Below are 13,152 nucleotides of genomic sequence, written 5' to 3' on the forward strand. Positions count from 1 at the left end.
CACTTTGACTTCCTCCCTCAACTCCCCATCTTTCTTCTCTGAAACACATCACAAACCCTCATGTGAAAGGTGGAGCTTCCCTAAGGAACATCCTTATCTCAGAAGCCAAAGGGATGTCAAGAAGATGTGGTCTATATATACAATGGAATATTACTCATCCATTAGAAAGGACGAATACCCACCATTTGCCTTCACACGGATGGAGCTGGAGGGTATTATGCTGAGTGAAGTAAGTCAATTGGAGAAGGACAATCATTACATGGTTTCACTCATATGGGGAAAATAAGAAGTAGTGAAAGGGATTATAGGGCAAAGGTGGGAAAATGAGTGGGAAAAATCAGAGAGGGTGACAAAACATGAGAGACTCCTCACTCTGGGAAACGAACAAGAGGTAGTGGAAGGGGAGGTGGGCGGGGAGTTGTGGTGACTGGGTGATGGGCACTGAGGAGGGCACTTGATGGGATGAGCACTAGGCGTTATACTATATGTTGGCAAATCAAACTTCAATTAAAATATATATCTAAAAAGAAAAAAGAAAAAAGAAAATCCTAATAAATAGGACTTACTAAATTTCTCCCAGTTTATAACAATTACTTCATACTTCTTAACCTATCATATTCTTCCACAAGTGTCCACACTTCATCAAACCTACCATAAACACACTCAGGTCCGTTTCTTCTGGCCTGCATTTCTTTATGAAGGCTGCTGTACCACATAAAACTTACATTAAATATATTTGCATACTTTTCTAAATCTGTCTTTATCAGTTTAATTTTCAGACCCAACCAAGGATCCTAAGAGGGTTGAAGAAAACTTTTTCCTCCCCAACAGTGTTAGTGTTAGGGACCAGAAGGAAAATAAGATACCATGGAATTTCCATTTTAATTCCTTTTTCTGTGGCAAAGAGAACACAACTTAGATGGAAAAGATAGGCAAAGAGGCCTCTGAAGGCCAAGATAGCATTAGGAAGACAGCTCTTAAATTTCTACGTGCAAGTGAATTGCATCCTAGTGTGCTGAGAAATTTTTCAAATAAAATGATCGAGCTCCTCTAAGATGCTAAAACTATAAAGAGGCCTAAAATTTCTATTTCCAGATATAGGAGAAGGTATTTTCTGATAATCATCCCTAGTGAAACTTTATGATGGCTTATTAAAGTGATTAGAGCTCTAAGGAGAGCAGTGATCATTAAGGGAATATTAAGAACAGCATGGTATAATGGAAGGTCCACCTTGGAGTCAAGTAAACCTGGATTTAGTCCTGGCTCTCTATTTTTTAGCTATTGACCATGGGCAAATTATTTGGACTAGCTGAACAAAATCAGGACACAGTAAGCACTTGGTCATGCCATACAAATATAATTTCTTTTTTGGATACAGTTATGGGTCAATCTACACTTACTGGTTTTTAAGATGAAGGGATCATAGTTTTGATGCAAAAAATTACTTTAAACTGAAACATCTGAACTACAAAAGATACAGAAAGAAATCTGAATCTACCTCATTGGACTAAAGTAGAGTCCACTGAAAACACAGCATTAACCTCCGCCCGCCCGCCCGCCCACAAGGAAGTTTCTTTCTTTTTTCTTTTTTTAAGATTTTATTTATTTATTCATGAGAGACACACACACACACACACACACAGAGAGAGAGAGGCAAAGACACAGGCAGAGCGAGAAGCAGGCTCCATGCAGGGAGCCCTATGTGGAACTCGATCCCAGGCCTCCAGGATCATGCCCTGGGCCGAAGGCAGGCATTAAACCACTGAGCCACCCAGGGGTCCCCAAGGAAGTTTCTTATGAATTCAGCTGCCATGGAGAAAGACTCCCCATTCTATTAGCTTTAAAAAGTCCAATAAAGTCTTTGATACTTTCCCACTGAAGCCTGAAACTTCTTCCCACTTTTTTGTTAGGATGTTATATAACCTTTACTTCTGGCTATTCATCGAGTTACTCATCACTGAGAACTAGTCTATGCTCACATACACAGCAGAGTCTTTCCTCCTGTGAAGGTGTCTACTGTAAATTAATCTGCAGGACCTAACCACTTGAACCTAAGATGACAGAGGAAAAGTTTCCCTTCCCATAGATGAATTCTGTAGAAAAGATATCTGGATTTCAAAAGGGTACCATGTGAAAATTCTAGTAACATCCTTGTAAACAGAAAGAGAAATCTAGGAGAGATGGTCTATTTGAATGGATTCTCTACTATGTGAATATACAGTAGCTGTTGACTCTGCTTCACATTATGATCACCTGGTGAATTTTTAAAAACTCCAACAGCTAAGTCATTTCTCAGTCCCATTTATACTCAAGGTTGAGAGCCATTCTTCCTAATGGGAAATCAACAGCTAGATATGGGCACACTCGTGGCTCTCCCTGACTTTGTCCCCCCCAGAGTAATGGTTGGTTTATTTTGTTTTCTTTTTCTCATCTGGGATGAGAACCATAAAAAGCCAATTAAATTTGCAGATGACAGGCCGAAACATGGAATCAAAACTAACTAAAAGAAAAACAGAAGCAAAGGTCAAGCTCTGAGTATAGTTTAAAAAATAAAATAAAATAACCACTGCACAAATGCAAAATATAGTGGTGTGACCTAAGAGAAGTAGTCCTCCCACCCTTCTTCCTTTTTTTTTTTTTTTTCCTTTTCCATTTTTGGCTGTTGTTACTAGGTATCAATAATCAGAACTCTTTAGTTTATCATGTACCATACATTATGCTAAGTGTTTTGTAGGTATCACCTCATTTGAACATCAGGAGCAGCAAATATAATGCCATTTTGTAGTCAAAGAACTATTCAGATATTAAGTGACTTCAGAAGGGTAAACTAGCCTGCAGAGCACAGGCTTACCAAGAAATCCAGCTAACTGAGCCAAGGTCCCACCCCCACAAAGCCACAGTAGACCTGGACTGAAGGAATCTGCTAAAAAGCTGCTGGAAATGTAGACTCCAACCTCAAATCCAGAGACACTAAAACATGCATTCTCAATCAAGGGGGAAGGAAGGCTTTGCCACATCACTCCCAGAAGGCAAAATTGGTTCTTGAGCAGGAACAAATGTATGACATTAACATTTCATGGGGTGAGCAATTAGGAAAACAATGTCTAAACAGGCTCCTTGGGGGTTGGTGAGTAATAATGAAAAAGCGAATCACTGCTCTAGAACGAAAGCTTTAACAGTCTCACTGCAGTTTGCTGGGTAAGCTACTCCTTACAGAAAATTATGTTAAGCTTTCAATAGAACGTGGTAAATATGTCAAACTGGAGGGAAATTTACCAGAGTAGCACAGGAACCTGAAAAGGCTAATAAGCAGGTCAGATGGGATGGGAGTAGTGACAATTGCTCTTCCTCAGCTTCAAGAGTATCTGAGAAGTACAAAATTGTCCTTAATATATTTACCTACTTAAAAAATACATATAAACACAAAAATACATGTATTCATAATATCTTTTATTTTTTTATCTATTTATTTTTTTCATAATATCTTTTAAAATGCTCTTACATTTATGGCATCATGTCTTCATAGAAAACCATGAAGTAATAAAGTGTACTAGTTTTTTTTTTTTTTTTTAAGAGAAGATGCCCAGGAGTAAAATGATTAGTCCCCTCCCTCCTCACCAGTCAATAACAGAGCCTGAACTAGAATCCACATCCACTGTTCTTTGATTTATTGAGTTATTACAACCTCTCCCACTCAGAGTTCTGACAACTCTGAAATCAAAAAATGACAGACCTGCTTTAAGATAGATTAAATAATGTAATAAACGAAAATTAACGAAGTGGTTTTAAATAAATACACCTTCCAACGCCCCACTGAGGGCCTATGTGACTTATTGATCTTCATGTTTCCCAGTGGCAGAAACAGGACAGTAAAATCAATAGCAGGCAATAGTCCATTTGAAGTTATAAATGCTCTATTCAGTTGAGGTACTTACTTGACAAATTAAAAAAAAAAAATCTTACTGTGACTGTGGCATTTTGTAAATAGTCAAGAACCAGAAATAATTTAATCGTATAAATAATATAGCAGGCTCTTGCCTTAATTGACAATTTCAGAGACAGGTTCTCAGGGAATGATAAGTATCTGTGAAAAAGAGGTGCAGGGCTTTCTGCGTCTGTGCGCTACTCGGATTGCTGCCTTTAATGAGAAACCTTTAGAGCTCTTGCTCCTACTACCTCTCTTATCACAGTCCTGGTTTCTAAGTTACTTTACAGCACTTATCAGCATTGGTATTATGTTTGTTTATTGTCTATTTCCTCCCTGTAGAACAGTAGTTCTCTACAGGGGTGTTTTTACCGTCTACGGGATATTTATAGGGGTGCTAGTGGCATCTATTGGGTAGAGGCCAAGGATGTTGCTAAACATGCTATATTGCACAGTACAGCCCCCCCACAGTAAAGAATTATTTAGCCTAAACTGTCAACAGTTTGGAAAACCCTGCTCTAGAATGCAAGCTCTGTGATAGGGGAAATTTCCTCTTTTGCTTAATAAATATTTACCACATGTAAGAACACATAGGTGAATGAGTGAATGGTACCAGGGTCTCAGAGGATAAAGAATATTGGGGGTCAAAAAACTGTGAAGATAGAGCAGGTGGGAACACCAGAACAATTCTCAGGGAAAAAATACAAAACCGAAATTTGCACTACATCATCAAAGTACAAAACCTAAGGAGAGGGGATCCCTGGGTGGCTCAGCGGTTTAGTGCCTGCCTTTGGCCCAGGGCGCGATCCTGGAGTCCCGGGATCAAGTCCCACGTCAGGCTCCCTGCATGGAGCCTGCTTCTCCCTCTACCTGTGTCTCTGCCTCTCTCTCTCTCTCTCTCTCTCTCTATCATGAATAAATAAATAAATAAATCTTAAAAAAAAAAAAAAAAACCTAAGGAGAGTAAAAACAAAAACAAAACAAAAAAAAATGGGGGGCTATCAATCCCTTAAAAATTTATGTCACATCATTTTAAACTAATCCCAAAAATAATTAAAAAGGGAGATGGTTTTTTTAATACACACACACATATATCCAAAGTACCAAATGTATTGTATTTTGGCTGTAAAGTTATGATTTTCCAATTCTTCCAGACAACACAACAGTTTATTTGTGGTTTTGAATGAGAAGAGCTGTCTGTTTCTTTTCACTGGGGGGTGGGGGGGTAGTTCTACATCTCAATCTCTATCTTTTAGGACCTGATATTTCTGAGTAATCAATAATTAATTTGCTTCTGAAGCTCATTTAATTATTCTCATCCTAAATACCCTGTTGACATTGGAAAATTTTCCTGATTTATCGATTCTGAGGTAGATTGATTTTTGCTCAACCTCTTCCACAGCATGCACACCATCCACTTTCATGTCTACAGCTATAGTAGACCTTCAGCCTGTAAAACCATTTTGCTGATAGGTGCAAAAATCAGCAGAACAGCAATAAAAGTAAAAACTCACTAAAACATGCCCCAAACCTAGAGATCAAATGGAGTCATGATTTCTACACATTTCTCACCATACACCCTTTTTTTTTTTTTCCCAGACTCTGATACTTCTGAGATATTGTGTAAATTTTGACATAGGAGCAAAGGACAACCTAAGGTGCCTCCAAGGCCTCTCTGCTTTATCTATTAAATACCAGATACCTTTTCAATAAGTACTTTTTTTTAATCTCCACATCCTCTCCACAGGGAATCTTGGCCACTCACAATGAGGAAGATCACATCAAATTATACATCTAGACCTGGGAACTGTACTACTCTGATGTGATCACTAGCTCCTCAAACTTTATGTATCTAAAACTGACATCAGCATCTTTCCCTCAAAACTTACTCCTTCCTTCATTTTCTCTCTCTTGGTAAATGGCACACCATAAATATATTTGCTAAAACTGAAAACTTGGCAGCCATTGTTGACTCCTCTCTCTTATACTTTACATCAAGTCAATCTTCCACTGTATTTCAAAACTTTCCACTCACTTCAGAGAGACAACTTGAGCCCAAACCACAATTTTGAAGCACATTATTTACTACCTTCCTCTCTGCCTTTTTTCACAACACCCCACCCTATTTCGTGACCTTTCTCTATTTTAATCAGATTACCTCTCTCTCCTCTTTCAAATTCTCCAGTGACAAAATTCAATTCCTTAATGTATCCTTTAAAGTCCTATAAAAATCTGCTCCAACCTCTTTCTCCCATTTTCCCTCAGGATCTCATTATCTCTAGTCTCCCTGTGATGGTTAATTTTAAGTACCTAATTTGACTGGGCCACAGAGTGCTCAGATATTTGGTCAAACATTACTCTGAGTGTGTCTGTGAGGGTATCTACAGATGAGATTAACATGTAAATCAATCAGAAGACTGAGTAAAGCATATTACCTTCCCTAAGGTAGGTGGCCTTCAATTCAGTCAAAAGCCTGAATAGAACAAAAAGGTAGACCTTCCTTTGAATCAGAGGGAACTTCTCCTGCCTGACTGCTTTATGCTGAGACTTACTTCTTTCTATCTTTCGACTTGAATTGAACCTCAGCTCTTCTTAAGGCTTGAGTTGGCTGGCTTTTTGACTATACATACATACATACTGAACTATACATACTGATTCATATATATATATATATATATATATATATATATATATATAACTCTAATACATATATTTCTCTGGAGATGATTTTGGTACTGAGAGTGCTACTCTAAAAGATACTTAAGCATGTGGAAGCAGCTTTGAAATTGAGTAATAGGTAGAGACTGGAAGACTTTTGAGATATATGCCAAAAAAATGTGGACATTTTTTTTTTAAAGATTGTATTTATTTATTCATGAGCAACACAGCAGAGAGTAGAGAGAGAAAGAGGCAGAGACACAGGCAGGGGGAGAAGCAGGCTCCATGCAGGGAGCCCGACGTGGGACTCGATCCCAGGTCTCCAGGATCAGGCCCTGGGCTGAAGGCGGCGCTAAACCCCTGAGCCACCCGGGCTGCCCAAAAAAATATGGACATTAAGGGCAATTCTGGTGAAGTCTCAGATGGACATGAGGAATATATTTTTGGAAACTGGAGGAAAGGTGATCCTTGTTACAAGGTGGCAAAGAATTTGGCTGAATCATATTTTACCATTTTGTGGAAGGTAGAACTTGAGAGTGATAAAATTGGATATTCAGCTGAGGTAATTTTTAAGTAAAATGTTGACGGGGTGGCTTGGTTTCCCCTGACAGTAAAATTAAAAAGGAGAGATGAATTGAAGAAGGGATTGTTAACAAAAGGAACTAGACCTTGAAGATTTGAGAAGTTCTCAGTCTATCCGTATTGCAGAAAAGTGAGAAAGCTTGTTCTAAAGAAAAAACTAAGGATATGGCTGAAAAACCTTCTGATTAAGAGATCATGAGGGAGACTCATGGTCTTAATCAGCTACCTCAGCAGAGACCGGGAATAGAGATAAAATTATATCAGCTAAGACACTGCTAGCTTGAACTAAAAGAGAGAGAACATGAGACAGACTCAAGGATGGTTGCTGGACTTCTTGGATTCCACAGGTCTGGACCATAGAGCTATTCAGTACTAAATAGGGTTATTCTCCAAGAAAAGGTTAGACTGATCCCATAGGCAATTCAGAGATCATCAGGGTTGCCTCCTTAGTTTCAAAGGGTGGGACCATCACCTCAATGTCAACAGGCCAGAGGGCTTCTACCTGCAACCCTTGGGGGCAGGGCTGCCCAGAGACTTGGGGATAGGGCATCTACCTAGCATACCTTGTGGGAGGGATCCCCACCTTGAGAACCTTGGGAGATTGACCTCCACCCAGAAGAACTGCAGGGGCAGGACAACTGTTCCACTGGGTCTGGAAGACCCAACATTGAGCCAAGGATGATTATTCTCAAGCTTTAAGATCTAATGGAATTTGCCTCTGCTAGGTTTTGGACGTGTTTAAGACCTGTCGCTTATTTCTTTTGTGGTTCTTTCTGGAATGGGAATGCCTATTCTATGTCTGACTCACTGTGGAATTTTGGAAGCATAAAACTTGTCTGGTTTCACAGGTTCACAGCTAGAGAGAAATTTTTCCTCAGGATGAATCAGACTTCGTCTCGCCTAAATCTGATTTAGATATTTAGATGAGACTTTGGAGTTTAGGCTTTAGAGTTGATGCTAAAATGAGTTAAGAATTTGGGATATTAGGAATGGAATGAATGCATTTTGCATGCAAGGACAAGAATTTGGGGAAGGGGGGCAGAGAGAAATGCTGTGGATTGGATTGTGTTCCTCCAAATTCATATATTGAAGCCCTAACCCCTAATGTGATGATATATATTTGGAGATGGGGTCTTTGGGAAGTACTTAGTTTTAGATGAGGTCATGAGCATGGGGATATCATGATAAAATTAGTGCCCTAATAAGTGAAGACACCAGAAAACTTGCTCTCCCCTTGCCCTTGCCCCCTCCCTGCTACCACTCTCTCTCTCTCTCTCTCTCTCTCTCTCTCTCTCTCTCTCATTCTCTACCTTCCATGTGAGAACACAGGAAGATGGCCATCTGCAAGCAAGCCAGGAAGAGGGTTCTTAATAAAATCCAACTATGCTGGGACACTGATCTTGGACTTAAGTCACAACTTTTAGAAAATAAATATCTGTTAATTACCTAGTCTATGGTATTTTGTCATCGCAGCTACAGGGCCAATGGCAGGCCTCCCCAAAATGAGCCACTTTGGCATGAAGATTATTTCAAATTAAAAAGCAATCAAAACCTGGCAGATTCAGCAAAAAGCCTTTTATTTCCCCTGCTCAATGCCTAAAAGGAATTTAGAGGACCTACTCAACAGGAGAGCTATCAGCATAGATAACTTCATTATGATATAAACTAGGTGTTGTAGACAGGGAGGGACCTAGCAAGGCCTATTTGATCAAAGTCTTCCATGTCCCATTGTTTTCAAGGCCCTACAAAAACCTTTTTTTACCAAACATTGCTTTTCATCTTCCTGTGAATGCATTCCTGCTCATTGTAATCCCAGACCCCTATGCCCTTTTCCTTAGTTCGGAATGACATATATGCCTCATCTTGCCTGACTGTCTTCGGAATTTCTGAGTCTGTGTGGACTTCATTCACATATGAAATTAAATTTTTTTCTGTTTTTTTTTTTTTAAACTTTATTTATTTATGATAGTCACACACACACACACAGAGAGAGAGAGAGGCAGAGACACAGACAGAGGGAGAAGCAGGCTCCATGCAGGGAGCCCGACGTGGGATTCGATCCCGGGTCTCCAGGATCGCGCCCTGGGCCAAAGGCAGGCGCTAAACCGCTGTGCCACCCAGGGATCCCAAATTTTTTTCTGTTAATCTGTTTCATGTCAATTTGATTCTTAGTCCACCTATAAAGACCCTTGAAGGGGACAAGAAATTCTTGCTCCCTGACACAACCCACATACACTAGGACACTCCCCAATTACATCAAATATCTATTGTCTCAAAAGCCTAAACTATTTACTACCTCAAAATTGATCTCCTCTGTGTAGATGATCAACTTCAACCCATTATTCATGATATAGCCTAAATATTAAATATTTATTAAATATTAAATATTCCTTCCCTCTTCATTTAGGTAGGATCAAATATTAACAACTGCATCCCTCTGGGGAAAAAAAAAGTGTAATCTAAATGGAGAAAAAGACACATGTTATTCAAGTAAATTGCCAAAACACAAATGGGTATCATTTGCCATATAAATAAAAGAAATTGAACTGAATTTCATGTGAAGAAATATGAACTTAAACATGTCACAGGTAGATTATTATTGGCAGAGATTTTATATATACATCATTGTTCTTCTTACTCAAAGGTAATTAGACAATTTAAAGATAAAAAAGTATAATAAAGGTGCCATGGTGCTTCTGTATAGAATTCTCCCACACTGCATTTATTTCAACTCATTTGAGATGTCTTTTTTTTAAAGATTTGAGAGAGAGAGAGAGAGAAAGCATGCATACACAAGTAAGACGGGGAGGGCAGAAGGAAAGGGAGAAAGAATCTTTTTTTTTTTTTTTTTAAATTTATGATAGTCACACAGAGAGAGAGAGAGAGAGAGGCAGAGACACAGGCAGAGGGAGAAGCAGGCTCCATGCACCAGGAGCCCAAAGTGGGATTCGATCCCAGGTTTCCAGGATCGCGCCCTGGGCCAAAGGCAGGCGCCAAACCGCTGCACCACCCAGGGATCCCAGGGAGAAAGAATCTTAAGCAGGCTTCACACTGAGCGAGGACACAGAAGCAGGGATGGATCTGATCCTGAGATTGTGACCTGAGCTGAAATCAAGAGTCTGACACTTAACCGACTGTGCCACCCAGGAGCCCCTTGAAATATTTTTGTTTGTTTCTAAATATTAAATTTAAGATATACCTATAGCTAATCCATTATATAAAAATGATAACTTTAAAAACTCATCTTGTTCATTTTCTAAAATCTTTAGCAGCATTTTCTTCCAAATGATCAATGTGCTACTGAATTTTTTAATATAAAATGAATACATAATTTGTAGATATAGTAGGTATAAAATAATTTGGTATAAAAAATATAAAGATTTCTAGAGAAAGTTCTTTGGAAATTTGTTATTCCACAGAAATACCATTCACCTGGTAAAATAGTTAAAAACAAATAATTATCCAAGTCAATAAGAGTTTTAAAATTACTAATCACTAGTTATTTTAGTTAATACCATATATTCTAAAGGGATAATGAAAATAACTCTTTCAACAATTTCCTTTTGTACAGTAACATCATTACTTTGGACATGAAATTACTAACAGACATTTTGATTGTCATATCATACTCCGAAAGGGAATCAATGTCAAACACTACGTTCATTCATTAAACAAATATTTATTAAGCACCTACTATATGGCATTCATGGTGTTAAGCACTGAAGATAGAAATGTGAGAGGATGAGTTAAAGGGTCTGTTCTCTGTGCAGTTTATAGTCCAATGAAGAGAGTGAAGAACTGTCAAGTAATCTAATAGGTGGATATAATTACAAGCTGCAAGGGCTAGGAAGGAAAGTCAAAATGTCATGATTGGGATGACAGATCTAGATTGAAACATCAGGGAGGTTGTAACCTTAGGAAATAACTTGAAAGTTCAAACACAGGATGAGTAGTTCACTAAATAAAGAGTGTGGGCCAAGATTAAGTGAGAGAAGAGCCTATTAACAGCTAGAAGATGGACAGTATTTCTACAGGACAAAAGCAAAAAAAGGATGAGAAAATAGGGAATGAGAGTCCGCAGAAGCCAGAGGAAGCAGAGCCTGGTACACCTCAGTTAGGCAGGTGACTGAAGGGTTTCCAGCAGGGAAGTGAATGCTCAGATCTGCTTCACTTCTTAAAAAAAAAAAAAAAAAAAAATTAAGAGATGTGTTTGGATTTTGTCTAAATACAAACATAAACTATTATATTCTAATCAGAATCCCATTATAAAGATAATAAAAACAGAAACCATCAAAATATGAGTATTTGCAATTATCTATGTGATTTTTTTTTTTTTTTTTTTTTTGCCTTGGGAAAAATTCCACAGAGTATTATCTGAATTGGAGTTAAGGAATTGAACTATAGAATAGTGATATTTGTGTAGTTGTATTGACATGAAACTGGATACTTAACAGTGTCTTTAAAATATCAGGGGGGATCCCTGGGTGGCGCAGCGGTTTGGCGCCTGCCTTTGGCCCAGGGTGCGATCCTGGAGATCCGGGATCGAATCCCACGTCGGGCTCCCGGTGCATGGAGCCTGCTTCTCCCTCTGCCTGTGTCTCTGCCTCTCTCTCTCTCTCTCTGACTATCATAAATAAATAAAAATTTAAAAAGAAATAAATAAATAAAATAAAATAAAATAAAATAAAATAAAATAAAATAAAATAAAATAAAATATCAGGGGAAAACAACCAAGTATCTTCTCTATAGAAAAATGAAAAAAATTAGATTATAATTATTTAATGCAGTCTCAATAAATGATAGTTCCTCAAAATAGAGCCTAATTAACTCAATAATTATACCACTTCCTCTACTTCAAAACAGATTCTGTAACTCTACCATTAATCAAACCTTTACACATTTCTTTCAAAGATCCAGACAGGAGGTTAATTTGTTTTATCCATAGAAGAAAGAAAATACATCATCCCAGAAGACTAGATCAATTGATTAGAATAAATGAAATGTTAAGTTCCCCATAAAAGGCATAACCAAAATACAAAGCAATTATCACATTAGGGGGGGAAAGTATGGGTGTGAGAAACATGTGTTATATAATACAATAATTTGTATAGTAAAGGATTCTATCTTTTGTAATGTTCATGAGATGCTGTTCACTATGCACTTACAGATGATGCAACAAGGATTATTAAGGTTCTTTTGGTTCTTGATCTTACTACGTGAGAGCAAACATTTGTAATTCAAAAGTAAGTTATGTATTGACTGTAATTGACTGTAGCACCCTTGACACTGGCAGGCCAAGATCATGATTCTATGAAAAATAATTTAAAAGTCCATACATTGTAGGTACCTGAGAAACACACAAATTCTGTCTTCTCTAGAGGATCCATTTGACTTCTCTTTCCTTCTTTGTGGAAAAAATAGTTTTGCCTCTATTTGTATATTCTTGAAACAGTGCGCCATAGGATTAAAACTAGAAAGTTTAAAGCATTTTTTTTTCCAGAGAATTATTTCCCCCGAATCTACTATTGTCTCTTTTCCGACCCTACTAACAATCTACCAGGCGTCTCTGCAGAGGCTGGGATTCAAGGTCAACTGACATGGATCCAGCCTAGGAAAAAGCAAGGCCAGCATGCCTTACTGGAGATAACAAATCTGAACCCCATCCAATTTATCCCGGCTCTCAGAGCATGTCCATAGCACCTTCTTCTTGTCCTGACATAACCTCCTGAGGTCAGGGGCTGAGTTTTACACAGTTCTGGTGTTAAGTCTTCACCCCAAAGTGAACATGGGATTTATGTTACATGTATATTTTGCATCATGCACACATTCCATCTTTCCTCTCAAACAGTTGTTAAGTTTCTCAACCCTTTTCGTCAATATATATGAAATCTCAATGATTGTATGATGAGGGATCCCTGGGTGGCGCAGCGGTTTAGTGCCTGCCTTTGGACCAGGGCGCGATCCTGGAGACCCAGGATCAAATCCCA

General features: G+C 38.4%; 1 protein-coding gene across 7 annotated transcripts in view; it reads right to left on the minus strand.

The window, feature by feature from the left end:
* GRIK2 (glutamate ionotropic receptor kainate type subunit 2) overlaps positions 1–13,152 on the minus strand; it is a 1,064,497-nt gene that overhangs the window by 288,900 nt on the left and 762,445 nt on the right. The window lies entirely within an intron of this gene.

The sequence above is a fragment of the Canis aureus genome, chromosome 7 (assembly GCF_053574225.1).
Source record: "Canis aureus isolate CA01 chromosome 7, VMU_Caureus_v.1.0, whole genome shotgun sequence".
Lineage (NCBI taxonomy): Eukaryota > Metazoa > Chordata > Mammalia > Carnivora > Canidae > Canis > Canis aureus.